Source organism: Leptonychotes weddellii, chromosome 3 (assembly GCF_054177405.1).
Source record: "Leptonychotes weddellii isolate Sample4059 chromosome 3, ASM5417740v2, whole genome shotgun sequence".
NCBI lineage: Eukaryota > Metazoa > Chordata > Mammalia > Carnivora > Phocidae > Leptonychotes > Leptonychotes weddellii.
The window spans coordinates 120,693,159-120,721,011 of NC_138371.1; positions in this window are offsets into that span (position 1 = coordinate 120,693,159).

Consider the following 27,853-nt stretch of genomic DNA (forward strand, 5'->3'; position numbering starts at 1 on the left):
AAAATGCTATCAATGAGATCCAATCCAATATAGATAATCTAACAGCTAGGGTAACTGAGGCAGAAGAACGAATAAGCGACCTGGAAGACAATATAATAGATAAAAAGGGAAAAGAGAAGGCCAGGGAAAAACAACTCAGAATCTTCATTGAACTTCTTATCATGTTCATCCATTCTTCTCCCAAGTTGGATAAGTATCTTTATGACCGTTACTTTAAACTCTTTATCAGGTAGATTACTCTCAATATATCAGTAAGGTCTTTTTCTGAGGTATTGTCTTATTTTTTCATTTGGAACATGTTTCTCTCTTTCCCCATTTTGCTGATATTCTGTATTTGTTTCTAAGTATTGGGTAAAATAGCTACCTGTCCCAGTCTTGAAGGAGTGGCCTTGTGTAAAAGATGACCTGTGGGGCCCAGAAGTAAAATCCTCCTGGCCAGGTGCTCAAGGAGCATCTCTTGTGTGGGTTGCACTTGCCTGCAGGGCCATGGATGTGGTGTAGATGGGAGGGGGGTGTGCTCACCCACCTGGATGTTGCATAGAAAGGCAGGGGATACTCACCTACACTAGCAGGTTAGAGGGAGATTGCCAAAATAGTGTTTGCCAATGCCAACATTAGCAGGGTAGAATGAGATTGCAAAAATGGTACCTGCCGGCCCGTCATCCCAACAGGTTCCTGCCTTTCAGCAACTGCTTTAAGATTAGTAAGTAGGTCTTCTACACAGAGGATCTAGGTGCTTCAAACTGCTGTTTTTGTGCTTAGTCCTGGGGGTAATGAGTCTGTGTGTGAGGCCATTAAGAGTGAGTTCTTTGTTCCCTACAATTCTATGATTCTTCTGGACATAATTCCTGTTAGTTTTATGTTTGGGGGGCTGTCTCTCTGATGCAGAACCCGAGGGTTGCACTGCCCATTATGGAGCAAAAACCCCTCACTCTTCAGGGAAATCCCATATTTTTGAGATCTTCCCAGTTGTGGGTCCCTGTGCCTGGGGTGGGATTTTTGGCAAGAGCCTATCTCTGCCTCTTCTACCATTCTCAATGTGACCCTTTTGTTATTTGTTGTAGAGGCACTATTCATCTAGTTTTCAAGACTTTTTCAGATGAAATTATTCCTTATGTAGCTGTAGTGTTGTTATGTTCTGAAGGTGTATTCAGCATCTTCCTACACTGCTATCTTGAACCTCTTAGATTCCATTTGATGAGCTTTAACCATTGCATACACCTGTGTAAATCAAAACACCACTAAGATACAGAAAATTATCATTATGCCAGTAAGTGCCCTTATGCCCCTTCCCAGGCAATCTCTCTCCCCATCTCCCGCAAGGAAACCTCTGTTCTGATTTTCCCCACAACAGATTAGTTTTGCCTATTCTAGAACTTCACATAAATGAAACTGTACAATATGTACTCATGTATAAGGCTTCTTTCTCTCAACATAATGTGTTTCAGATTCAACCACATTGCTGCATTTATCTGTACTTTTTTCATGTTTAGTTGCTCAGTAGAATTCCTTTGTATGAATATACCACAGTTTATCCATCATGCTGTTGAGGAACACCTAGGTTGTTTTCTGGGTTATATCTGTGATGAATAAAGTTTAGATTAACTTTTGTGTACAAGGTGTTTTGTAAATTTATGTTTTCATTTTTCTTGGGAAAATGCCAACAAGTAGAATTACTGGTTGCAGTGTAGGAATATGTTTTGGTTTATCAGAAACTGCAATACCTTTTTTCAAAGTGGTTATACCTCTCTGCATTTTTTTATAATCTCATTGACAATGTATGAGAAATCAGTCATTTATTCTTTTGCTTATATTTGCTGTTTCCAGGGTGTGTGTGTGTGTGTGTGTGTGTATGTGTGTGTGTGTGTGTGTTTTAATTTTAGTCATTCTAATTGAGTTTGTAGTGGTTGTGGTTTTAATTTGAATTTCCCTAATAAATAATGATGTTGAACACTTTTTCACATTCTTATTGATCCTTCATATATCTTCTTTTTCTGTGGTGTCTGTGCAAATCTGTTACACATTTTTATTAAGTTGTTTGTCTGCTTTATTACTATGTTGTAGGAGATAGATATATTTCCTGTATATCAATTCTTTGTCAGATATACATTTGAAAATATTTTCTGCCAGTCTGTGGCTTGCCTATTCATTTTTAAATGGTTTCTTTCAATGAAACATAGTTTTAATTTTGATGAAGTCTAATCAATTTTTTTCTCTCTAATGACTACTGCTTTGCTTGTCTTAGAAATCTTTGCCTACCCTCAAGTCATGAAGTTATTCTATGTTTGTTTTAAAAAGCTTTTGGGTTTCAGTTTTGTTTATGATTATTTCTAATTTTTGTGCATAATGTGAGGTAGAGGTGGAGGTTCTTTCCCCCCCTCCTCCCTTATGAATATCCAGTTTTTCCAGCACCATTTGTGAGAGATTTCCATTTCCCCACTGATTGCTTTGGAATGTTTATTGAAAAGTAAATGGCCACATAGCTCTCAATTTTGTTACATGTATCTGTTTGTCAATCTTTATGCCAGTCCCATAGTAGCTTTTTGGTAATCTTGAAGTCAATTAGTTTAAATCCTCTAATTTTGTCCTTTTAAAAGATTACTTTGGATATTCTAGGTACTTTGTATTTCCATGTAAGTTTTAGAATAAGTTTGTTATTTTCTACAACAAACCTTGCTGGAATTATGAATGGGGTTGCGTTCAATCTATAGATCCATTGGGGGAAAATTAACAATTTATTATTGAATTTCCCAATACTTGAATATGGTATATTTCTCCATTTATTCAGTCCCTATTTATCTTAGAAATATATATGGTTCTAAACTATGGTCTTAAAGCATTTTTGTCAAATTTATTCCCAAGTACCTTTTAATGTTACTGCAAATAGAATGGTTTTTCCAAAGGTTTGCTGCTAGTTTAAAAAAATACAATTGACTTTTGTATATTTGTGTACATTTAGCCTTTTTTCCTGAAAACTTGTTAAATTATTGGTTCCAGTAGTCATTTTTTAGATTCTTTAGGATTTTCTACATAAACAACCATGTCACCTGCAAATAGACACAGTTTTACTACTGCTTTTCCAATTTTTATACCTTATTTTCTTTCTCTTATTTCACCAACTAGGACCTCTAGTACAATGTTGAATGGAAGTTGTGAGAAGTGAGCGCTGTTTCCTTATTGTGTGTGTGATTTTTTTTTTCCAGGCAAGATTTTACTGGGGCTTATGCTTGAGCACAAGGGAGACAGCACAAAGGAGTGTCCTCAGGCTGACTCTATTTCCTTATTCTTGATACGACAGAGGAAAAATAATGATTTTACCATTATGATGTTAGCTACAGGTTTTTTAAGAGATAACCTTTATCAGATTGAGGAAGTTCCCATCTATTCCTAGTTTGGTGAGAATTTTTATCATGAATGAGTGTTGAATTTTATGCAATGTTTTTCTGCTTCTATTGAATTGGTCATATGGGTTTTCTCCTTTATTCTGAAATTATAGTGAATTGCACTGATTAAATTTTGAATGTTAAAGTAACCATGAATTACTAGGACAAACCCCATTTGGTCACTATGTATTATCTTTTTGATTTTCACAATTTCAATTTGTTAATGTTTTGTTAAGTATTTTTGCTTTATGCATTTAAGGAATATTGGTTTAACAGTTGTTTTTAAAATGTTTTTGAAGGATTTTTTGTATTAACTTTTCTGGCTTCATAAAATGAATTGAAAAGTGATCTCTCCTCCTCTATTTTCTCAGATTGTATGTAAAGTTGAAGATTTCTCCTCCATCCCTTAAATGTTCAATAGAATTATCCAGCCAAATTATCTGGCCCTGAAGTTTTCTTTGTGAGAGTATTTTTAATAACAACTTTGAATTTTAAACTGGATATTAGGCTATTTGAAATTCCGTTCAAACGTGTCATATTTGGTAAGTTGTATTTTTCAAGAAATATGTCCATCTTATCTAAGTTGTTAAATTTGGTGTATAAATTTGTTCTTATTATCCATTTAATAGCTGTAGGATCTGTAGTGATAATCCCTCCTTCATTCCTGATATTAATAATCTGTGTTCTCTATTTCTCTCTCTTCCCCCTCCTCCTCAGTTTTATTAGTCGTTTATCAATCTTTTCCAATTTTTGGATTTGTTAAATTTCTCTATTGTCTCTTTACTGATTTCTGATCTTTATTATTTCCTTTCTTCTACTTATTTTGAGTTTATTCTCTCTCCTTCTCTGTCTTCTTGAAGAAGAATCTTGTCATCAATTTTAGACCAGTCTTCTTTGGTAATAGAAACATTCAAAGCTATAAATTTTCCTCTAAGAACTGTGTTAGATGCATTTCATAAATTTCGATATATCTTTATTTTCAGTCAGTTTTAGATATTTTTAATTTTTCTTATAATTTCTTTTCTGATCCCTAAATTACTTAGAAGTGTCTTATTTAATTTCCAATTAAATTTTAGATTTTCTAAATATCTTATTGTTACTAATTTCTAATTTAATTTTATAGTAATTAAAGAATATACTCTGCATGATTTTTATACTGTTTAATTTGTTGAGACTTATTTTATGACCAACCAGATCATCTTTCTTGGTGAACATGTTCTCTTAAAAGGAATGACTATTCTATTCTATTTTAAAGGAAGTTTTTTTTTTTTTTAAAGATTTTATTTATTTATTTTATTTGCTTTGGCAACCGTCTTTGTCTCGAAGTCTAATTCATCTGATATTAGTATAGCTACTCCAGCTTGCTTTCCTAGTTTTGCTGTTTGCATGGTATATATTTTCCTATCCACTTCCTATCCACTTACTTTCAATTTACAATCTTTAGATATAAAGTTTATCTCTTGTATATAGGAGTGTGGTATTCTTTTCATTTATCTTGTGTGAAGTTATTGAACTTATTTAAATTGTAAGTGTGCATGTTTTACCAAATTTTAGACATTTTTGTACATTATTTCTGTTGTTGTTCTTCATCTTTTTCTTCCTTTTCTTTTGTCTTTTTCTTTCTATTCTTCAGATTGGGTAATTTTTTTTTTAAAGATTTTATTTATTTATTTATTAGAGAACGAGCGAGAGAGAAACAGCATGAGAGGGGGGAGGGTCAGAGGGAGAAGCAGGCTCCCTGCCGAGCCGGAAGCCCGATGCGGGACTCGATCCCAGGACTCCGGGATCATGACCTGAGCCGAAGGCAGTCGCTCAACCGACTGAGCCACCCAGGCGCCCCCAGATTGGGTAATTTTGATCTATCTTCAAGTTCACAAATTTGTTTTAAATTTGAATTCTTTTTCTTAAATGATAATTTGAGTTTTGATTACCAAAGGAAATAGGATGACTGGCCTTTATTTTTAATAGGAATTGGGGAGAAGGACTGGCTACCTAATTTGTGGGGCCCAGTGCAAAATGAAAATGTGGGGCTCCTTTTTAAAAATTTATTAACAATTTCAGGACAGTGACAGAGAGCACTAAACCAGGCATAAGGGGCCATGTGTAACCGTACGAGTTGCATGCCAATGAAACTAGAGTGTATGGCAATAGTAGAGTTCAGATCTTCTAGTCACATATATCAGAACTTGAATCCAAGATCTACCACTTGCTACCTGGGTAATCTTGGGCAGGTTACTTTTTCTCTCTAAGCTTCATGTCCTTATCTGCAAAATGAGTCTTCCCTAGGTTCATCATGAGGCATACATGATAGCTATGTGAAGTGACAAGTACAATGTATGATACAAAATATGGTTAAAAAAAGGAAGTTACTATTTTGTTATGTGAACTTAATTGGAAGAAAAATGTGGAAAGAAAGTTGTTACATCAGAAAGAGAGTATCTCTACTGTTATCAACTAAAGACTGGAAGATACGAGTTAAGAAATATCTGTGTGAATGTAGGCAGGTGGGGACGGAGTTGAGGAGTTGGGGGTGTACCCCCTCGTGAGTGGGGAGGAGGCTGATAGGAAAATAAATTCCCTGCATCAATCTCTGGGTGGTGCTATTAGTCCAGGAGAACTTGGTTGCATTCTAAGTGCACAGGTGAGGTGGGTGTTTTAAAGGATGGGGCAAAGAAAGAATGGAAGCATAAACAGGAAAAACAAGGTGCCAACCAGGCATTCATTTAAAGAGAACTTTTGAAAATCTGCAGAAAACTGGAAGAGCATAGTGGGAACTTCTCACCTTCTACTTAGAGATATTAGGACATTTGTTTTATCCAGGTCAAGATATGAGGACATTTGGTTTATGTCTAATAATCTAAAACTTTGGTTCTCAATCTGGCTATAAATTAGAATCACCTGTGGAACTTTAAAAACTTTTGATGCTCTGACTCCACCCCAGAGATTCTGCTTTAGTCGTTCTGGGTGAGGCCTGGGTATCATCAGTGTCTTTAAAAAGCTTCTTAGATTATTCTAATGTGCAGAGCTGAGAACCACTAATCTAAAACAATGACATGCTGTTGTTAAGATCTTGTCTTTGTATTTCCCTCTGGGAAAATGAGAGGATGGCCTTTTTCTGTGTATGTGTGCGTGTGTTTGGTAACCAGGTGATTAAGCAGCAGTAATGCACACACAAGTGGAAACCATTCAGTAGTCTCAGTAGACCACAGGGTGCTGCTTCTGCCTGGTCCACAGCTGTATCTGTTCAGGAATCCTCAACTGCCATCCTCTGAGACCCTTACTGTACACAACATGTTTAAGCAGTGGGTGGCACATGATAAGGGCTCAGGAAGTGTTATTGTTATTACTAAAACTATTTTGTTAGGTCATCTAATATAAGTTTAAATTAATAAAAAGGAGTCAAAGAAATTTAACAAAGTGTAATCGTCTTTCCTTTGGGTGGTTCAACCTCATCCTTTCCAGTCTTGTATGTCATTGTAAATAAGCTTTTTAAAAAGTCAATACAGTAAGTGGTCATATCATTTCTAAACCATAAATAATGACTTGCAAAAAGAAAACCTATCCTAACATTGTGGAAATGGGTACTTGTGGTCTGGAATAAAATTTTCTGTGATAGCATTACATCTGGACTTAAAAATAACTGTGTTGTCAAAGTTTGGGTGGCAGAGCAGACAGTGCGCTTGGGAAAATAGTTAAAAAATCAAAAGAATTTCTAATGTTGGCAAAGTTACTGACAACAAAAGCACATATGATTCATTTAAATCAGATTGCTTCATGAAATGTCAGAGTAGAATAAAACAATATTTCCAAATTAATGAGTGTATATAATTTTATTTTCAGTTTTATGCAATTATTCTACATATATGTAAATTAATAAATACTGTAAATAGGTTTTTAATTATTTCATTTAGATGCCTAAAAGTTCACATGTTCAAGTCAGCAAAATAATTTTTTTCTTAATTTTACATTTTGGGAAATGGATATTGACTTTGTAATTGGGAGTGCCTTGTGTTCCTGTTGTGGAGATAATTAGGGAAAGGGTATTATGTGAGGAAATGCAGGACAAAAAGATAAGCACAAATAGCCTCCCTTTCTTCTATTTATGATTCTTAGCAATCATCATTGCAATATTTTAGAATAAGAAAGCACCCATAAGCCACTGAATTGTGGACTTGCCTGAGCTTGTTCTTGGGCCAGCGAAGTTTTTAGAGGAAAGCTCACTTACTGCGGTTGCCATGGCAATCTCCACAATACAGGCCCTCCCCTGCCAGCTCTGATATGTCCAACACAATCCCAGGGGGTGTAAAAATATGCTATCACAGTGGAGGGATGACTTTCCACTTCTCCTATTTTTAAGTACAATATTTATTGTTTTATCCAATTCATAAATCCACCCATCTCCAATCCCAGCTACCTACCACCTCAGACACACACATGCACACGCACACACACACACGCGTGCACGCACAAACACACCCCACTTCATTTGCTCCATATCTTCTATCTAATTTCTCCCAAGGATTATAACAGAATTTTGGTTGAGAATGTAGCTATTAAGTGAACTGGATGCTCCCTCTGCATACTGTTGTGGCTGTGACCGTATGAATCGCCTCTCCCTGCCTGCTTGCAACAGAACCACAGAAATTCCACTTGCATGCCTCACTCTAAAAAAAAAAAAAGAGGAGACTCCCCAGAGGGTATCTCGACTATTCCATGTTACTAACTGCTCAGCAGGATGTAGACCCCTCAGCAAAATCTGGAGGAGGCATTGCTCTCTGGGTCTACTTATTCTATGTTTTCCTGATATCTGCTCAAACTCTCGAATCTCAAAGAGAAATTCTGAAGCTTACTCAAACATGTTTAAGTTCAAGACCTCTAGACTTTTTAAATTGTTGGTGATATACAATGAGAGAAATGTATTCCTTTCAGCATCTTAAACATTCTTCCTCTTACCTTTCTTCTGCTCCCATCCTCAACCCTTCTAACTATATATAGTAAGGAGAGGGAATAGTGGGGAAGGAACATCTTTCAGTCTTTATATAACATGGAGATGAACAGATGTCATGATTTTTACATTCTGGTCTTAACACTTAAATGTGTGACATTTGTTTAAAAAATTAAATAATAGCCAAATGCTTATGGACCCATGGACAGACAGCCTAAGAAATGACAAAGTTATCAGCAAATGAGCCTGAGAAAACAAACACTTCCATTTTGTAATCTGTAGGGCAGGAGAAGGAAGAAGTAAGAAGGTTGATGAAGTTGATGCTAGCACGTGCTCATGGTACCCCTTCCCAAAGGGCAATCCGTGGAGCTTTGGTGTTACTAGCCTCCCTGAAAAAAATTAGGGATTTCCTTGGAAAATACTTTGGGGAAATGGTGCATGTTTTATGTTCTTTTTGGAGATCCACAATGCACATTAACTTATAAAAGCCTCTGAAAAGTAAAGAACCTATTGAACTTTGTTTAACCCGGTGGGTGTTTAGATACTAGATCCTAGAACTCATGTAAGCATAGAAACCTCTTTTGTTCACAATTCTTGTTCACATCCCACAGGACCAGTAGTTCTTAGAATATACCTAGGGAGGGGCGCCTGGGTGGCTCAGTCGGTTAAACGACTGCCTTTGGCTCGGGTCATGCTCCCAGGGTCCTGGGATCGAGCCCCACATCGGGCTCCCTGCTCGGTGGAGAGCCTGCTTCTCCCTCTCCCTCTGTCTGCCGCTCTGCCTACTTACGCTCTCTATCTCTGTTAAATAAATAAATTTAAAAAAATCTTTAAAAAAAAAAAAAAGAATATACCTAGGGAACTGCAATTTTAGTCTATTACATTTCTTTTTTTCTCTTTAAAATAACTAGTTTCTTATCTGTAATTAGAAAAAGCTGTATTTTCCTATTTTGTTTCTTTTTTCTTCTAAAGCCCAGCCTAATGTGAATCCTCTTCAGCCCAAGGACTAGAATCTTCCCATCTCCTGAGAGGTGTGCCTGTCACCAGAGTTGCCCGGAGGCCAATGGGACAGCCTTGCCAGGTACCAACAGCTGCAGCCCCAGGTGTACTTGGAAGGTTTGCTCTCAAAGTGTGGTCCCAGGCCAGACGGCAAATGTCTCACCTGGCAGCTTGCTCGAAATGTAGGATCTCAGGCTCTATGACAGACCTACATGAGCTTGGTGGAAAGCACAGGGCAGTAAGCCAGAGCCCAGGAGGCTTAAGGCAGGGAGAAGACCTCTGGTCCTAGAAGAAAGACCCCTGGTCCTAGAATAAAGTAGGGTGTGGGGAAGTCATCCAGCCAGCTTGACTGGCTTTGACACTGAGAGAGTTCCCTAACTAGAGCCCAGGGTAGAGCATGGCTCTGAGTATTTTGGTGGGAGTGGGGGTGGGGGATAGGAGGTAGTCATGGTAGGGGTGGAGCTGGAGAAAAGCCAGGAAGATAACTTCAAATCTCTTCAGATGAATAAAAGAGGACTGGCCCAGGGAAGTGAGACCAAGAGACAACAGGACACCTGGGGGGTACCAGGAGCCCAGACCTCAGCGGTAGCTTCTTATGGGTCCAGCCAGAACATTTAAACAGCTCTTCACCAGTGTGGAACCCAAGAACAGCTGGGTGTCAATGACCCCAGTCTCCCAGATGAACAACTCAGCAGAAAATACTGTGACTCCACACAGATGTGGAATCGGGCCTCATTCTGAATTACTTTCAAGCTGACTTAGTATTTAGTTGGTTTTGTTAATTCTTCAGTTCTCATACGCATGTACATACATACATACTTAAAAAAAGAGAGGAAAACAATACTTAGACCTCATGTTTGTGAATATCACAGAATTATTTCTTAATCTCTCCATCTTCATAAATACACAAACCCTGGTGCTCGCATTTACACACATGCACATGCATGCACACACACATGTACACTAAACTTATTCTCCTTCAGATAACACTTAGCATGTATTAACATATTAAGGGCAACAACAAAAAAATCACAGAATTTATAGGGTTTTGGTCTTCAGCACAGTGATAATTCCAATCCCTGCCCTCAGGGCACAGCCCTTCACGCTATGGCTCAGAGGTGGAAGGTCTTCATCCTATTGCCTCCCATAAATTTTACCCCCCATTGCTGGGCATCTATGGCAGACGTTTAGAATGCAGAATGCAGGGCTGAAAACACTGCCTTGCAAAACATAGTTCAGTATTTGAATTTGCCTATAAAATTAAGGATATGGATAATTTCAGCTCCTGCACCTGTCTTCCTTACTGATAAAGGAAGAATAATTGGGATGTCCATGTATTATCCAAGAATCTTGGTGTGCCATGGGAAATGAATATTTTCAATACATTCCCAGAGAGTTAGGGAATATATTCAAGGTCACAACCCTAATTAGGAACTGCTGCCCAGACTCACAGGTTCTCAGCGCACCCCCATGATGCTCTACCCTTGCCTGGAGAAATAAAAGGCACAGCCAGCAGCAGGCTCTTGGAACGATGACATCCACACATGAAAGGGCCTCACGATGTAATCTACAAATCTAACCACAGATGGGAAAACCTGACGCTTTAAGAAAGCCTCTTGACCTATTTTTTCAAACATTTTGGATTTTGGCAAAAACGTTTGATTTGAAAATGCAATTTTTACCCTTAATTTAAACCCTTGTGTATTTTCAAGGGAAATTTAAGTAAAAAAACATGTCTTTCTAGTTAAATGGAAGCCTTTGCTATATACAAACAGGGAAGGGGAAAGTACTGAGGTTGCTACTGGCTGGTTCCCAGCTAGATTCTGGAAAAGCTGTTGCAGAGGTGGATTGTCTACAGAGAAGGTGGGTGGGGTGTTAGAAGAGTAGGAAAAAGGTTGGGAATGTTGCCCAGGGGGATGCTAAAAGGAGGCAAATAAAAAGAGTGCTGAGCAGTGGGGAGGGTGGGCTGAGCTGGGGACCTCACAGGTTTAATAGCACCCCCAAGGTTGGCAGGGCCCAGTCACCTCATTGCAGGTCACAGGACAGGAATGGGGAGAGGACTGGCTGTGGGGCTGCTTGTTGACTACTTTTTTCAGTTCTTCCTCCTGGATGACAACGGCCCCTTGAAGTCAGGAATCACACTGTATTAATCTTTGTGTCCCTGGGCCCTAACATAATGCATAATGCTTAGCACACACTTGATGCTAGAAAAATGCTTAGAAAATATATGATAAATAAATGAGAAGAAGAATGCATTTCCAACCCAAAACACCCCGAAGGAACACACATAGACAAAGACCTTGATTACGGTTACTTGTTAATATTTGTAGGCTACATCCCAAACTGGTAAAATAATTGTTTGACCTGGTAAATTAAAATAAAATCTACTGGTTGCTGTAGTACAGAAAAAAATATAAAAATAAATACAAAAAATTAGTCAGATTCTGTTCAATTCAGTCTAGTCAGACTAGTTCCAGCAGCTGAACCAGTAGTTTTGAGTAGATTAAGCATAGGACCCTCTTTCCCCCCTCCCTCCCCCCTCCTTCTGACCACTGCTGGATTCCCTTCCTTCTCTTTGTTGCTTTTTAAACGTCCAAAAACACTAAATTATGCTACATGGGCTGACTTTTTACTCTGAATCTCAAGGAGGGCTAATTCCTTTGCACTTAACAGCCCTAGGGGTGGACCAGCCACTGCCTGGGCTAGGGGCTTGAGGCTCAGCCTCAGGGCAGCAGCTCCCCACCTCCAGGACTCATCTTGGCTAAAGGAGGGAAAACCAAACCTTGGATCTGAAGTAGTACCCAGCTTCTCCCCCTCCCTTGAATTTGGCAAACTGGTCCACAAGTGCATATTCCTGTGGATCAAAGCAGGGTAGAGCAAGAAGAGATGTGAGGGATTTCCTTATTTTACAAGTGAGCTCATCACAGCCTCTGGGTGACTTGCTCAAGGCCCTGCAGCTGGCTAGCTAAGGTGGGGGCCCAGATTCTCTCTTCCCTAGTTCAGAGCACTTCCCTTTGCATATACTTCACACTTACAGGCATTGGAGGCAGGGTAGCTCAATGCTGGCACCAGGCAGTGACTCAAGGGTATTGTAAATAAGGCAGTTGGGAATGGCCTTAGACAGATTTAGACTTACATACATCCAATAAGCTCAGACCATCCCTGTTGCAGATATTAGTGCTGTTTGGAAAATATTTTCAGGTCTTCTCCTTTTTTAGGTCTGTGGTAGGATGACTTTCTGCATCCCCCTGTTGTTGAGTGGGGTGAATATAGTCAATAGGTTATAAGTAGAAGTGATGCATGTCACTTCTATACCACAGCATTTAATTGCTGGCATGGGACCCCCAAGAGTTTTTCTCTGTTCCCTTCTGGAATGGCAACCAGCAATGTTTGAGATGATACTTGCTCCCACAGTTTGGGTTCTTGAGTGATTATGTGAATACAGCATACAGCAGGAATGAGTATGGAATAAGCTGCCAAGATTTGTTATTGCAGCAAAACCTAACATATCCTGATTGATCGAACCTCCAATACCCTTGCCAAGGCAATCAACTCTTTCTCTGCATCTCTCTTCCCTTGCTCTATACCACTTTCCCTTCTATGTACTTTCACTCTATTAGGGTAGTCCTTTAAGTTTTTGTTGTTTTGTTTTTTCAGGAAGAGGAGCTGTGATACTGTGTCCTCCCACTGTCCCATTAATGGCTTCTTCTTAACAATCCTGAGAGTACTGGAAAAATCCTATTCTGATTTCACCTTCGAGCCCTACAGATAAAATATGAGTATGGCATGCATTCAAAAAAGAGAAAAGATAATTACAATATGGATTAATAAATAAGACACTGGTGGAAAAGAATTAAAGCTTTGATAATTATTTAAAAAAAACATGAAGAATTATAGAGACTATCATCCTGTATGGTAGAATTCATTAGTTTTTTTATTAATTTGTTTGAAAGACTGTATGATTCAAAGCTATTTCTTCAATTAGTGATAGACTATCTGCCACCCCAACTTTTGATTAAACCTATCGATTGGCCATCTTTACCTCATAACTTAAAATATTCCTTTCTATGTGAAAGAAATGTAAATGGGCCTTCATAGCAAAACTCCAAGGGGTTGTTTTTACTTCCTAGTTTTAGTTCTTCCCTTCATATTTTTTTTTCCCAAGATTTTATTTATTTATTTGCCAGAGAGAGAGAGTGTGCGTGAGAGTACAAGCAGGGGAAGCTGCAGGCAGAGGGAGAATCAAGCTCCCTGCTGAGCAAGGAGCCCCATGCGGGACTCTATTCCAGGACCCTGGGATCATGACCTGAACCAACTAAGCCATCCAGGCATCCCATATTTTTCTTGAACCCACTGCCATCAGGCTTCTTTCCCCATCACTGCACTGAACCCACTCTTTCAAAGACCTCCACAATGGCCAATCCAGTGATCAAATCCTGGTCCTTGTCTTACCTGAGCTACTAGCAGCTCCTGACATAGATGTTCACTCCACTTGTCTCAGAACACTCGTCATCTTGCCTTTGGAACACCACCCTCTCTTGATTTCTCTTCCCTGGCTGGCTCTGCCTTCACTCTTGATTCTACTGGTGGTCCTTTCTAGTCTCCTCAGGTACATCCTCTTCATATTCCTAACTTGTGGGAACTTTTAGTGTTTGAGTGCCCGAGTTCAGACCTCAATTTGCTCTCACTGCTGAGTAAGCTCATCCAGTATCATGGCTCAAAATAAGCCTCTTCTGCTGCTGATAAGCAAGTTGCTTTGTCTAATCCTGACCTATCTTCTGAATCCCAGACTTCCTACCCAGCATCTTTTCTTAGGTGTCTAATAAGGATCTCAAACTCAGTAAGTCCAAAAACAAACTCTTGATTCTATATCTCCAACCCCATCCCAATCACAGTCATAACCACGGCCACAACAACATAGTCTTCCCTCCATAGTCTTCCTATATGAATATGTAGCAACTCCATTCTTCCACTGGCTCAGGCCCAAAATCTTGTGATGATCCTTGACTCCAATCTTTCTCTTCCAGACCATATCCAATCTATTATCAGGTCCTATTGGCTCAACCTTTAAAATATATCTGGAATCTGAACACTTCTTACTTCCTTCACCACCTCCTTCACTTTATACCCCTTACCATGGTCTTTTGCCTGGATTATTTCAAGTCTCCAGACTGTCTCCCTTCTCTCGTCCTTGCTCCCCCAAATCTATGTCCCATAACAGAAGTCAGTGATCCCTGAACACAAGTCAGATTCCATCATTTCCCTCCTCAAAACACTCTGCATGTTTCTGGTCTCCCACAAAATAAAAGTCAAAATCCTTATCATGGTCTGTAAGGTTGCACATGACCTAGCCCCTTGGCTGCCTCTCTGATCTCATCTCCTACCACTCTTACCCACATCTCGTGGCTCCAATGACCTGGGCCCACTTCCTGTTCTTGAACAGGCCAACACTCTTCTTGCTCCAAGTCTTTGCACCTGCTATTCCTTCTGCCTGGAGTGCTCTTCTCCCATAGAGTTGTGGAGTAAACTCCCTACTTTCTCAGCTCTCTTCTGTTTGAAGGAAGAGGACTTCTATGACCACAGCACAGAAAATAGGACTCCCCTTCTCTTTCCTTAACTAGCATCTACAGTTATCTGACATATATTTGTTTTCTGTCTCCTCCCACTCAGATGAAAGTTCTATCTTCTTCTCATTTTCTCTTTAATTAAAGCCTGCTCTTAAATAAGCTCATTAACACTGTATTCAAAATGCCCAATCATGGCATCATACACTACTATTATTTGAGTTCTCATGTGCCAGGTCAGTCCCATCTGGCTCACCCCCCATTTGGTGTCAGGGCTTGGGGAATAGTCTACACTGTCACACAGTAAGGGATGAGTGATATACTTCATTGCTGAAAGGGGAATCTCACCAAAACCAACAGTGAACGAGAAAGAAAGGCCTAGATCCTGCTGGTCTTTCCCCTCACCCCACCAAGAGGCATGGCCACTCACTGATTACCTTGCAGTGTGGATCTACTTTGCTGCATTGGGATGCTATTTTATTTGTTACTTTATCTGGAAGACCCAGAAGACTATCAGGGGTAGAGTTTAGATCCTGGCATATATTTGGTGAATGAATGAACAAATGCTGAATGTTATATTTTAAACCTTTGCTTTCTGATGTTGATCCTTTTTTTTAAATTTGTATTTCTTTCCTAGCAGTTTTGAAGCATTGATCATATTATTGGATATTACATTTTTCTTGTTGTAAAATATTTTGCCTTCCACGCCAGTCGAGATGGTACTTCTCATTCCCAAGAACTTTCTCATATTGCCTTATAGGGACTAGCTCACTTCTCATTGGCATTTCCTTTGCAGATATTAGATGCTCAGATTTTTCAGCTCTGCTGATTTTCCATCTGCTCTCCCTCTTTCAAAAGTTTGCTATTATCCCTTGTCTGCTCTTATCTCTTCTGTTCTCTTGGTAATTTTATATTATTTTTATTCCTTTAACCTCATTTTAATGACATTTTGGTAGTAAATAACAAAATAAATATAGCAAATAAGTGACATAATTTTTTATCTGTCATGAGTTACAAATATTATTTTCCAGCATATAATTTACATTTTGCTTTCTTTCTGGTGGTCTTTAATATACAGACATGTAAAATTTATAAACAGCCCATCTATGAATCTTTTCTTTTAGGATTCCTGCTTTTGGCATTATGTCACTCAGAAATTGCTGCCCTATCCTGATTCATGCAACTGATTGCTCATTTTTTTTCTAAACTTTTTTAAGAGTTACTTGTTTTTAATACTTTATTTTTTTGGCAGAGAGAGAGAGAGCACGAGCAGGGGAAGCAGCAGACATAGGGAGAGGGAGAAACAGGCTCCCCGCTGAACAGGGAGCCTGATGTGGGACTCAATTCCAGGATCCTGCGATCGTGACCTGAGCTGAGGTCAGATGCTTAACCGACTGAGCCACCCAGGCACCCCAGGAAGTTACTTTTTTTCATCTTAAAAAATTCCTTGTGTCAAATTAGGTAGGTTTCATTATATAGAAAGCACAGTGACCAGCTCTTCTCTATTAAAAAATGAATGAGGGAATGGTCTAACATATTTAGAAGATGAATTTAGGGTGGATATAGGAGTAGAATTTAAGAATTTGCTAAACTACTAAAGAAATTAAGTAACTCCTTTCTATGAGACTGAAAAAAAAATAACCAAACTTTCTAATAATCTGGGATGGTCTAGTGCCATACTCATAAAAATAACAATGTGTATCTTTACACAAGCTTGCCTGTTACATTTTAGTGGTGTTCTCACACACATCATCACATTTGATTCCCATGAGTCCTGAGATGTCAGGCAGCCGGAGACAAAGCACTAGACCTGACTCACTCAAAGGATCTTTCCAGCCCAATATTTCCCTGATTTAGTCATTAGGTTTGCAAAAGTCCCAATTTTAATCATCTTACCAAATTTGGCTGACTTATAAAGAAGAAAAGGAAGAAAACAGAAAACACACAGAAAGATATTTGAGGCTAACACTTTGAATTGTGCCTACTGCATAAAGTGAGAACGAGAAGAATTTAATTTTCTGGTCTGCTTGTTCTAGCATGCTTCTCTAGGTTTGTCATCAGCTCTGAGGGAACACAGAGTATATAAAAGATATTTTAATTCAAGTGACTGTATTCAATCCATTTCATTCTCCTTATAAAACTGTCTGCTGTAAAGTCATGGCTAATGTGAAACAGTTCTAAATTGCTAACCAAACCGCATATTAATTCCTATTAACATGGAACCACGGTAGCATATTCCCCCAGTCACTGTAACACATGGAAACCCATAAGTATGGCTCAAATGTGAGGTGACTGCACCCTAGACCTGCACATATAATGCACATTTAAAGAGTTGTTCTCTGTTCAAGCTGGGACCCAAATAATCATCCACACATAACAGCCGCTACATTGTTCTCCAAATTTACCTACACAGAACTCTCTTTTATTTAGTTTACATACCTAAAATAGTTACCCCATTAGGAGTTTCTTAATTTTTGTTAATTGAAAACCTCATTAAATATCTGCATAGTTAAATGCTAGAGAAGACTTTCCACCCCTGCCAATTGAAAATCACTCAAGAGATTAAGACTTCAGTTCCATGGAAGTAAATTTCCACTATCAGAGATGTCATCGTTGTAACAAATTCCTCCCATCACCAAAAATGTAACATAAAGCTGGCTACTGTCTGGAGAGTCTGGTTGATTACATAGGGACTTTTCAAGAGAAAATATTCATTGTAACGGATTATAACTTGGTCCCCTACAATTAGAATGATAAGGGTCTTTCACATTGGAAGTGATATTTCAGAATTTTTTTTCCATTAATGTATTGTTACCAAGAGTCAAAATAGTCACCTGCTGATTGCTGGTTATCTACCATTTGTGTGATTTGTTTTCATGTGGTCCGGGTCTGAGCATTCCCATGTATATATGTTTATTCCTGTTTCCTTTCACTGAGTCCTGTAACTGGAAGTTCTCATGGCCGAGATAGTAAAGCTTCTTAACTTTGTCTTTATTGTTGTCTTCAGTTCTCCTTCCCCTATAGCCCTGGGAACTTTCACTCAGGCCAGCCCTGGATTCTTCTTCACTTTCACACTTAATGGTAAGTCCTTGAATTATTTCCTATTCAAAGTTATGGGAAACTTCGTATACTAATTAAATTATAAGATTTGTTTTTGTCTGGAATCATAGCAACCTTCGTGTTAACACACATTATCTCTCACTGGTCAATAGCACTTTTGTGAATAAAAATGGAAAAGTATTCTTAATTAACAGATGGAAAGGTGAAATCTTTTAAATCAAGGGTCCATGGTGGGAAAAACAGTAAAAGCAATCCTTGGTGTCAAACAGAATCACTGGTTCAAAGAAAAAACAATCCCATAAAGAAAAGGTCCTAGGTTTTAAGTGTTCCAGGTTGTAAATGGAGGCTTCATTCGTTAGCACCTTACTAGTTAGTAGATTCCCATCTTCAACTAATAGTCTCCTCACTCATCTGGTCACCAGAATGGGGGAGACTTCAGGCTTCCTTAGACTTTACATTTAATCAGTCGCCAAAACTTAGAACCTCCATCTTTGAGCTTATTCTTTTCCCATCTATTTCCTTCCTTCAGTTCCACAGCCCCCAAATGACTTCACTATCTCAAAGCCTGGAAAAGTGCTTCCAAGTTATATTTTTAGCTAAATTTTTTTTTTACTATTTATCCTCAAGGAACAATCCAAAGTTGACCATTTCTCCTACTAGGATAAAATGAATGCTGCCTTTTAATTAGTATATTTTTACCTAAAGCACATTGATACCCTTAAATTAGTGCTCCTCAAATTTTGATGTTCATAAAATTCAAAAGGGATCTTATGAAACTAGAGGCTCTGATTTGGTAGATCTTGGGGGAGGGCCTGAGATTCTGCCCTGGAAACGATCTCCCATGTGATGCTGGTGATGCTTTTTGGGAACCACACTTGGAGCAGCAATATTCTAAACTGTCCCATGGTCATCTCAGCAATACCAATAATATCTAACATTGGTGATGATTCCTGCATGGGAAAGTTCTTCCCAGTTTTCTTTTGTTTTCATTTTGCCTGCTTTCTAAGTGTTTTTCTGGATGCTTGCTCTATAACAGAATAGCAGAATTGATAAAACTACATTAAAACAAAAAGGGAGACATAGTGTCTGGCTGCTTTGGGCATTCCTGTTAGCAGGAACTACAGTCTTTCAGGGGTCTTAATTTTTAATAGATATGCTATCAGATTCTCAGTCTTGGCATTAGGGCTAGGTGTTATAGCTTCCCATAAAGCATTCTGATTTATAGACTCACTGCTCCTTACCATAAAATGAGGAGAAATCATAAATTAGAAAAAAAAAAAAGTTCCGCAGTCTAATGAGATTTCAAGCTATTTGTTATTTAATGAGCATTTAATACCATGAAAATCAGAATAACTGCAATTGCAAAATGCACTTAACATTTTGGGAACATCAGCAACTGAAAAAGCAGGTTACATGATATAATGGGTGTAGTTGCCTTTCTCCAGACCTGTTTGTTTCCTTGTCCTCTCTGGCCTGTTTCTGGATCCACTCACCTTTTCCACTAGCTTACCAGATGATTCATCAACTTGCTGGCATTCCCAGTTACCATCTGTGTCCAACATCCCAGTAAAATCCAATAAACTTTCTAATACCCACATCCCATCAGCTATATCCTTGTATATGTCTGATTCACTGGGAGTTGATAGTCATAATGATGACCTCCAGAGAAAGGGCACTGCCACTTTGTGAACACCTACTATATGCCCAGTTCTGCTCTAGTTGCATCAACTAACTCATCTCCTTTAATCCTGAAGCATTAAAGATCCTAAAAAGTCCTTTTTCAGAAAGATTATATTATATTCAACTTATTATCATTAAGAATAAACAGATATTCTTTCTTCAATTTCTCAAATTATTGTTAAATTGTGTTTGAATACATAATGTATACATATGATATTAATTCAAAAGATATAAAAAGAAAGAGTGATAAATTAGTCTCCCCATCACTCTCATCAAGTCTCTACTTGAAGGCAATTATCGGTTTCTTATGAGTCCTTTCAGAATTAGTCCATTAAGCATGGACTATTAAGCAATGGGCTAGTAATAATCCAGTAAGCAATCTTAGATTTTTAAAAAAATTTATAACCTATCTTTGGAACATATAGAAATGCTCAATTGCTAATAATACCTTATTATATATACAGGTTACAATTTAGAAATATATTTTCATGGCCCTTGTGACATTTGATTTTCCTGACAACACTAGGAGATGGATAAGACAGACATTCCTGTTAACCATTTTACACATGAAGAAACTGAGGCTCACAGAAGTGCAATGATCTCTCCATACATATATAGTTAGAGAAGATCCAGTTCTAGAACAATTAGTCTAATGCTTTTTCTGTGACATCATGAAGAGGGTAATTCAAGGATCGTAGGTCAAAAAATGGTAGCCCTTCTCGACCAGTCAAAATACTCTTTATAATGTCAGTTCTCAGATAATTTACTGTTTAATATGGCAGCAACATGGCATCAGTTTCACATAAATAATATATCTTTAAAAATTCAATATTCTGGCTTTGCAGTTGTAATCATTAAGCTGTAACCAAACATTTTAACTCAACAAGTGTCTAAGTTCCTGTTAATGGAGATGCATGGCCCTTCCCCTGAGATAGCTGGTGATCAGAATTTAGAGGTTTCTAGGGAAGGGCTGGGTAATTTATGAGGTCTGGTCTATTAAACAAAGCAAGCTGAAAGCAACATTATTCTTTATTACAACTGACTGATGAACTTGTTTTCCCATTCGGGGATCCTAGGCAGATCCGTAACTTTTATGCCACTCACAGGTATTAACAAATACTCTGTGTGTGAGGTCTTGAAAGTCCAGTTCAATCTAATATAGAAACTTCAATGCTCACTCAATTCAAAACCTCCTCCCTCCCCCAGCTCAGACCTGCCTCAGATGCAGACCTGCAGGGAGGAAACAGAGCATGGGTAGGCTCATCTCTCCCCACCTTGCTTTCTTACTACTCTTCTTTGATTCTCTTGCTGCTTTTGCATCCAGCAGCATTGGAACAGCAGCAGGGAGGAAAGGCAAGGTTGTAATCTGAGTTTTCTGGGTGTGGAGTTACCTGAAGGCTGATGCTTTCTTTCAGAGTTTCTCAGAAACACCTCCACTGGGCACTGGGGAATTCCCACTGTGGTTTACCAACCCAGGATTCTCTTCTAGCTGGCTACAATCACTTCCACTGAGCCCCTGGCTTCTAGTGGTTCTAGTTTTGTTCTGCCAGGCTTACCTGTGGCTCCTGGTGATCCTCTTGGTTGGAGCCCCATTCAAGGAGTGAGGGAGTAAGCTGTATCATCAGTGGAAGTACAACCTGCTCTAGCCCTTTTTTCACGGCTGCCGCAGGCTGCTCTGTCTGGCTTCTCACCTGATAACTTTCCAGGTACCAGTCTCTGTGGGCTAGGCTGAATAACAGCTCCCCAAAGATGTCCACACTCTAGTCCCCAGGACCTGTGAATAGTTCATATTATGTGGCAAAGGGATTTTGCAGATGTGATTAACGTTATAGATTTTGAGACGAGGAGATTATTCTGATTACCAGGGTGAGCTCAATATAATGACATGAGCCTTTAAAAACAGAGAAAATCTCCTGGCTGAATCATAAAGATATGGCAGCATGAAAAGGATTCCACACGCTCTGGTTGGCTCTGAGATGCAAGGGCCCGTGGGCAAGAACCAGAGAGAGGACACTAGGAGCCAAGGCAGTCTCCATCTGAAAACCAGCAAGGAAACAGGGACCACAGTCCAACAGCCGAAGGGAATTGAATTCTGCCAACAAGCTGAATGAGCCTGAAAACAGATTCTCCCCTAGAGCCTCCTGAAGGAAGGGAATGCAGCCCAGCCAACACCTTGATTTCAACCTTGTGAGGCGCGAACAGAGAAACCAGCTACACCAACTAACCTTCTGACCTACGAAACTTTGAGATAATGAATTTGTTGTTTGAAGTCATTAAACTTGTGATAATTTGCTATGGCAGCAATAGGAAACTGATATACTCTTACACAGGTCAGCTTTTCAAGTGGGTCTCTGAAGCCTCCTCTCACTTGCTTAGGATGAGGGAAAAACACTGGGGGAAGGGGAGAAGAAACATTTCAACAGCCTAAAAATGGTCTCTGATGAAATCCTTACTTTCATCTTCAATTCATGGGTCGCCCCTTATATATCTCAGATTGGGGGAAAGACAGTGCTCCTGGACCATTTTTTGGTCACCCCTTAACAAGTTACATCTCTTTAGAATAGATAGGCATTTAACCACATTTGTTCTCAGCTCTAGGGCCTAAGGCAACACTGAGACAACAGGAAAGGCTTATTTTTGTATCCTGTAACATGTACATGTCAACAGAGTTGCTTTCTCTTTCAGATTTAACGTTCTTAAGATATGTTGGATAGATTGGGGTTGCTCTGATAAAGAAGGGTCACAGGAGAGGGAAATGAGATCCCAGAGATAGAATGCACTGCCAGGAGGGGAAGAGAAACAAGTCAGAAAAACAAACAAACAAACCCAAAGTTGCCCAAGACATGAGTTAGTGTAGATGAAACAATGCTTTTAGTCCTGGACTTTGGGCATGGTGAGACTAAGGTAGAGACATCAGCACAAGAAGGAGTTAGTATGTGACAGTTCTGAGTGAGGAATGGCTCATAGGTAAGTGTAATTCTTATGTCTTTCTATAAGAGTCTCTGCAGGAAGGGAAAAACTGGAACTATGTAGCTTGAATAAGTACAATAATTGACCCTTTCCTCTCTGGGTTTTATGATTTCAAATTTCCTGTATTTCCAACAGAGCATGGGGATGAGGGAAGCAAGGGATGAAGAGGCAGTTCTGTGATAAGATTCACAGTCTGTGAAGGGCAGGGAGCAGGACCAGCAAGACCTTAGTGCCCACTACAAAGACCACAGGCTGGCCAGAGTCAGGGTTGTTTTCACACCTGCAGATTGATGTGGATCTGAGGAGGGAGGCAGGTGGGAGGTAATGTCCTTAGAGTTTCCATCCCATGTCTCTGCCCTTAAAGAACATTTTAGAGCCATGATTTCACAGCCTCTAAGAAGCTAGCTCCCTCTGTTTGGCCAGTCAATACCTACTCACTGAATGCCTACCATGTGCAGGGCTATGACCTCCACTTTGGAGGCTGATCTGTTTACAATGCTGTTGCTGTTTAGGAATTTTGAGATCATGAATAGAATCCTCTTCCTGCCAAGGACTCACTATTCCACAGAGTGAAGTTCAGCTATGTGGTAATTTCTAGAATTCCGTTTCCTTTCCATACTCATTTCAGGAAGAAAGAGAGGAATATGAAGGATAAAGATTAATAGAAAAGTCTTCCTTGTGTGTTGCTTGAGCTGAAACATCTCAAAGTAGAACCATTCTATGCATTTTATATTTCACATTTCATTATTTACAATAGACAGCCAAGAGATGCTTATGATCCATATCCCCAGCACCTAATGCCAGTCCTGACACACAATGTAGTGCCTAATAAATATTTGTTGAATCAATTAATATGGAAAAATGAAACCAAGCATTTGAAATATTATGCTACATTTCTTTCAGCTCTGACTCCACACTAATGAGTGAGGGAGGTCACTGGAAGAGTGTGAGGGCCATCGTGGGTTTCCTATTTCAACGACCAGTGCCAAATCCTTAATGCCAGATGGGACAAGATGGGATGTTAAACCGCTTCTTATTACCACGTTGTTGGCCTCGATTGCCTCAGCATTATTCTGCAATTGCTTCGTCTCTATGGATCTCTGACTCCTTATTACCTCCAATTGGAACGCCCCACAAATCATCCTGCTTTCTTTATCCTCTCTCACCTCAAAGTAATCCTGCCATCTTGCTCCGGTTAGAGCCGTTTCCATTAAGAAGATCATGGCAAATTCTCTCTCTACCCTGTTTGTTCTTCAGAAAAATTATCCTCAGGATAAGTGGATGTTACAGACACTTTTCAGAATGTATTTAGTCTGAATTTCTCTGGCCTTCCAACATTCTCCTAAGCCAGTTACCTTTGCATTTGAACAGAATTAAATTTAAGGAGATAGAGGATCTGAATTTCTTCCTTTGAGCAGATGGAAATCGTTACATTAGAATGCTGATGACTGCAAAATCTTGGACATATTGTTTTCACAATTAGGAAATGGCAAACACAAAGTTCTTCAGTGCAAAGCCAGCATGCAAGTTCAGCTTCCATTTGCTGCTATAAATTTTGTTCTTGTTGCTGCCAGTAAACACCAACTGTTCAAGTAAAATAGTAAATCCAAATGTGCCTGTTGGATGAGAGTAAAAAATATTATATGCTGCATAAATGCTGATGCGAATGGATTTTTCAACACACTAAACCAGGGAAGGGAAAGTAACAGAGAGAAGTTGAACTGAATACGACTCTTACTAAGAAATTTTAGTTGAAAGCACTAAAAGAGCTCCTGAGGAAATGTTGATTCAACATACTGCTTAAACATCAAGGGGAAAATAAATACAGAAAGAGGATATCCTCAGCCTTAGGGTGGGTACACTTGGAGCACTCATACAGGTTCCCAGAGAAAGCATACACAGGTTGTGTAAATCAGGGCAAAGAAAATCCCAAACTTTACTCAAAACCAATGGGGGCACATGGCCCAGAAATTATTTGCTAGTGATCAATCGAACAGTTGAAAGTCAAAGCCAGTTACAAGGATTCGGTTACTTTCTATGCCACAGGTTTACTTTTAGGCTAGTCAGCAGATTTTTGTACTCAGATCTCTCTGAAGTTTAATTTAATGTGCAACTAGAATTATGATTCAAGGGAATAGTTTCATAAATGATTTCCTGAAGTTTAACTTTGAATTACCTAGTTTTACAATGGATTTCTCTTTTTCCTTTCTCCCATCACTTTTCTTTGATGCTGAAGAAAATCTGTGAATATTGAAGTTAGCTGACCTGAAGTCTATAAGTCTAATCCTTATATCCCTGAGTCTACCTTCTCATGTGAGCAATAGGCTCACCCCACTGAATTGTAGTGAGGATTAAATGAGATAATACATGCTTAATCTCTGGCACAAGCCTTGAACATAAAAGGTCCTTAATAATAATATTAGTTCCTCTCCCAGATTAGCCTTTGCAAACAAACAATTTGAAAAACAGAACGTTCAAATCAATTCTTTAGTGTGATGAGGCTCCAGGCCAAGAACCAAGCAGTGAAGATATTCCAAACCAGAATATTTCAGCATCTGAGAATGGCTAGGGCGTATCCTCATGGCTAAAATAAGCAGTTTAATGTAAAGCAGTCTTTCCTTTTCCCCACCTTTTTTTTTCCCCTTCATTTTCTTATGGAAGGGAAAGCATTTTCAGAATAATGGTTAAAATCTGTTCTTTGTAGATCTGAAAACATGGACAAGTTTCATACTGAAGTGAAGATCTACTGAAAGTGATGGGTATATGAGGACCAGACTCTGCTCTCAAAAATAAAACAGACATTGGTGTCTTGAATGCATGTGAAGCCAAACATGAAGATGTGAGGCCAAAGCTAAATGTTTTTTTGTGGTCATTGAATAAATTGTTGTATCTTATTTAACTGGTCAAATTATTTTTATTTAAATGTTCACATGTTTCAGTGTTGTATTAATATAGGCTATGTTTTCAAGAGCAGAGAAAGTACCAGTGGTGGCAAATATGTGTTCAGAGCAAAAGAAACTATTTATTTCCAGACCCCAGATTTAAAGCAATTTCTATATGTACAGGAAAGTGTTGGTTTCTCCTTATGGTTACTCTGAACATGTGTAAATTATCAGAGTCTGTATTCATTTATTTCCGCAAAAAATAACACCAGCAAAGACTCAACTAAACCAAGTTGAACCTTACTGGGTGGGTTTGGGGGAAACTTAGGCCAACTCAGGGCAAGGCAAACCCATGAGATAGGAAGTATAAAATAGTAATAAATAGCCTTAGAAACATTTGCCTTTGGAAAAGACATCCCAATAATATCCTATATTAGTAGACAAGAAGAGACACACATGTGCTCTATGTATGACATAGTAAGTAAACCAAGGGGTTGGTTCACTTGGAATGGCTAATCCAGCTAGAACTGAAACCTTGGTGAAAGAAACAGTGGTTTTCAGACAAGCTCAAGATTGGAAAGGAAAAGTAAAATCTAATGTCCCATGCATTCGATCCCTAGATTTCCTTTATACTGTTCTGGCAGAGAGATGATCCAATTGACAATTGAAATGAGCAACTCATCCCTTTAAGTCAGGCTATTCTATCTTTGAACAATATTATTAAAAATGCTTTCTTGTTTTGGATCAAGCCCTGTTTTTCTGTAGTTTCCACTTATTGGTCCTTTTTCTTTTATTCAGGGTCACACCCAGACAGAACCCCACCTTCAGTGGCAATCAGACTTATAAACGTTAAGGCAAGGGTCACAGGGGTGCCTGGCTGGCTCAGTTGGTAGAGCATATGACTCTTGATCTTGGGATTATAGAATTTACTTTAAAAACTAATAATAACAAAAGAGGCAAGGGTCACAAATTAGCCCATGTAGTAATTTTAAATAATTATAAATTAGTTACTGACATTTTAAAATGGGAAATTAACTATAAAAAAACTCATATTTTCAGCTCTCTTCAGACTTTGGAAACCCTGGAAGCCAGGAGCCTACATTCCTGAATGGTAATAATTGGCTAAGTTGAGTAGCAGATGTTGCTTTAAGACAAGGAATGTGCTTGCCTTTTCACCATAGTCCTCACTACTCCCTATTGCATTGGATTTGGGATCCCACATAACATATTTGGACCAGTGGACTCAGTTCCCAGGAAAGGAGATATAACAATTGGCATATGGCCATGGTAACCACTGTTCCTATTATATATTATATCACTGCAAAGCTGCCAGTTTGATAGAAAACTGGAATGGCTTTTGAAAGATACAACTAAGGTGCCAGCCTGAAGATGACATCTGCAGGGTTTGAGTGCTGTCATTCAAAATGTAATACATAGTCTGAACTGATAGCCATTGAAATTACAATGCCCTCAATAGAAAGAATTCACAGAGTCAAGAAGCAAGGGGTGGATGCAAAAGTGGCTCCCAATACTGTCATTTCCAATGATCTGCTTGGGGAGATTTGTTTTTTGTCCCACAATGTTAGGGTCTCCTGGACTAGAGGTTCTGGTTTCCAGTTGGGAGATGGAGAGATCTTCTACCAAGGGCCACAGTACTTTGTGGGGGGCATATTAGTCCTAAAGTGATGGCTGCTATCTGGTCATTTTGGGTTCTTCATGCCAGTAAAGTAGCAGGCAAAGAAAGAAGTTACTTTATTATCATGAAGAGGTAGGCTCCTTACTATATTATGGAGGCACGAGGGAGCCTTCTTGGACCTTAGGGGGATTTACTGGGATGTCTCCAGGTGTTTCCATGTGTAGTAATAACTGAATGAACATTTGTAGAAACCATGTGGTGTTTGTTCTGGAATGAGATTCAACTTGTCTATATGGGTCCTTGAGGTAAAGTTACTTGGGAATCTCAGATCTCTCAGACATGCATGTCTGGCAACATCAATATCAATTATGACCTAGGGGCCAGCTTCTGTGTAGGGACCATAGCCTAGGTCACTAAATCTTCTGTTGTAAATTTCTTCCTTTTTAAAATGTAAACAACCACCACCTTAAGAATCAGTGGGCAACACACAAAAATAGACTCAAAATGGATGAAAGACCTAAATGTAAGACAGGAATCCATCAAAATCCTTGAGGAGAACATGGGCAGCAACCTCTTTGACCTCAGCCACACCAACTTCTTCCTAGACACATCGCCAAAGGCAAGGGAAGCAAGGGCAAAAATCAACTATTGGGACTTCATCAAGATAAAAAGCTTTTGCACAGCAAAGGAAACAGTCAACAAAACCAAGAGACAACCAACAGAATGGGAGAAGA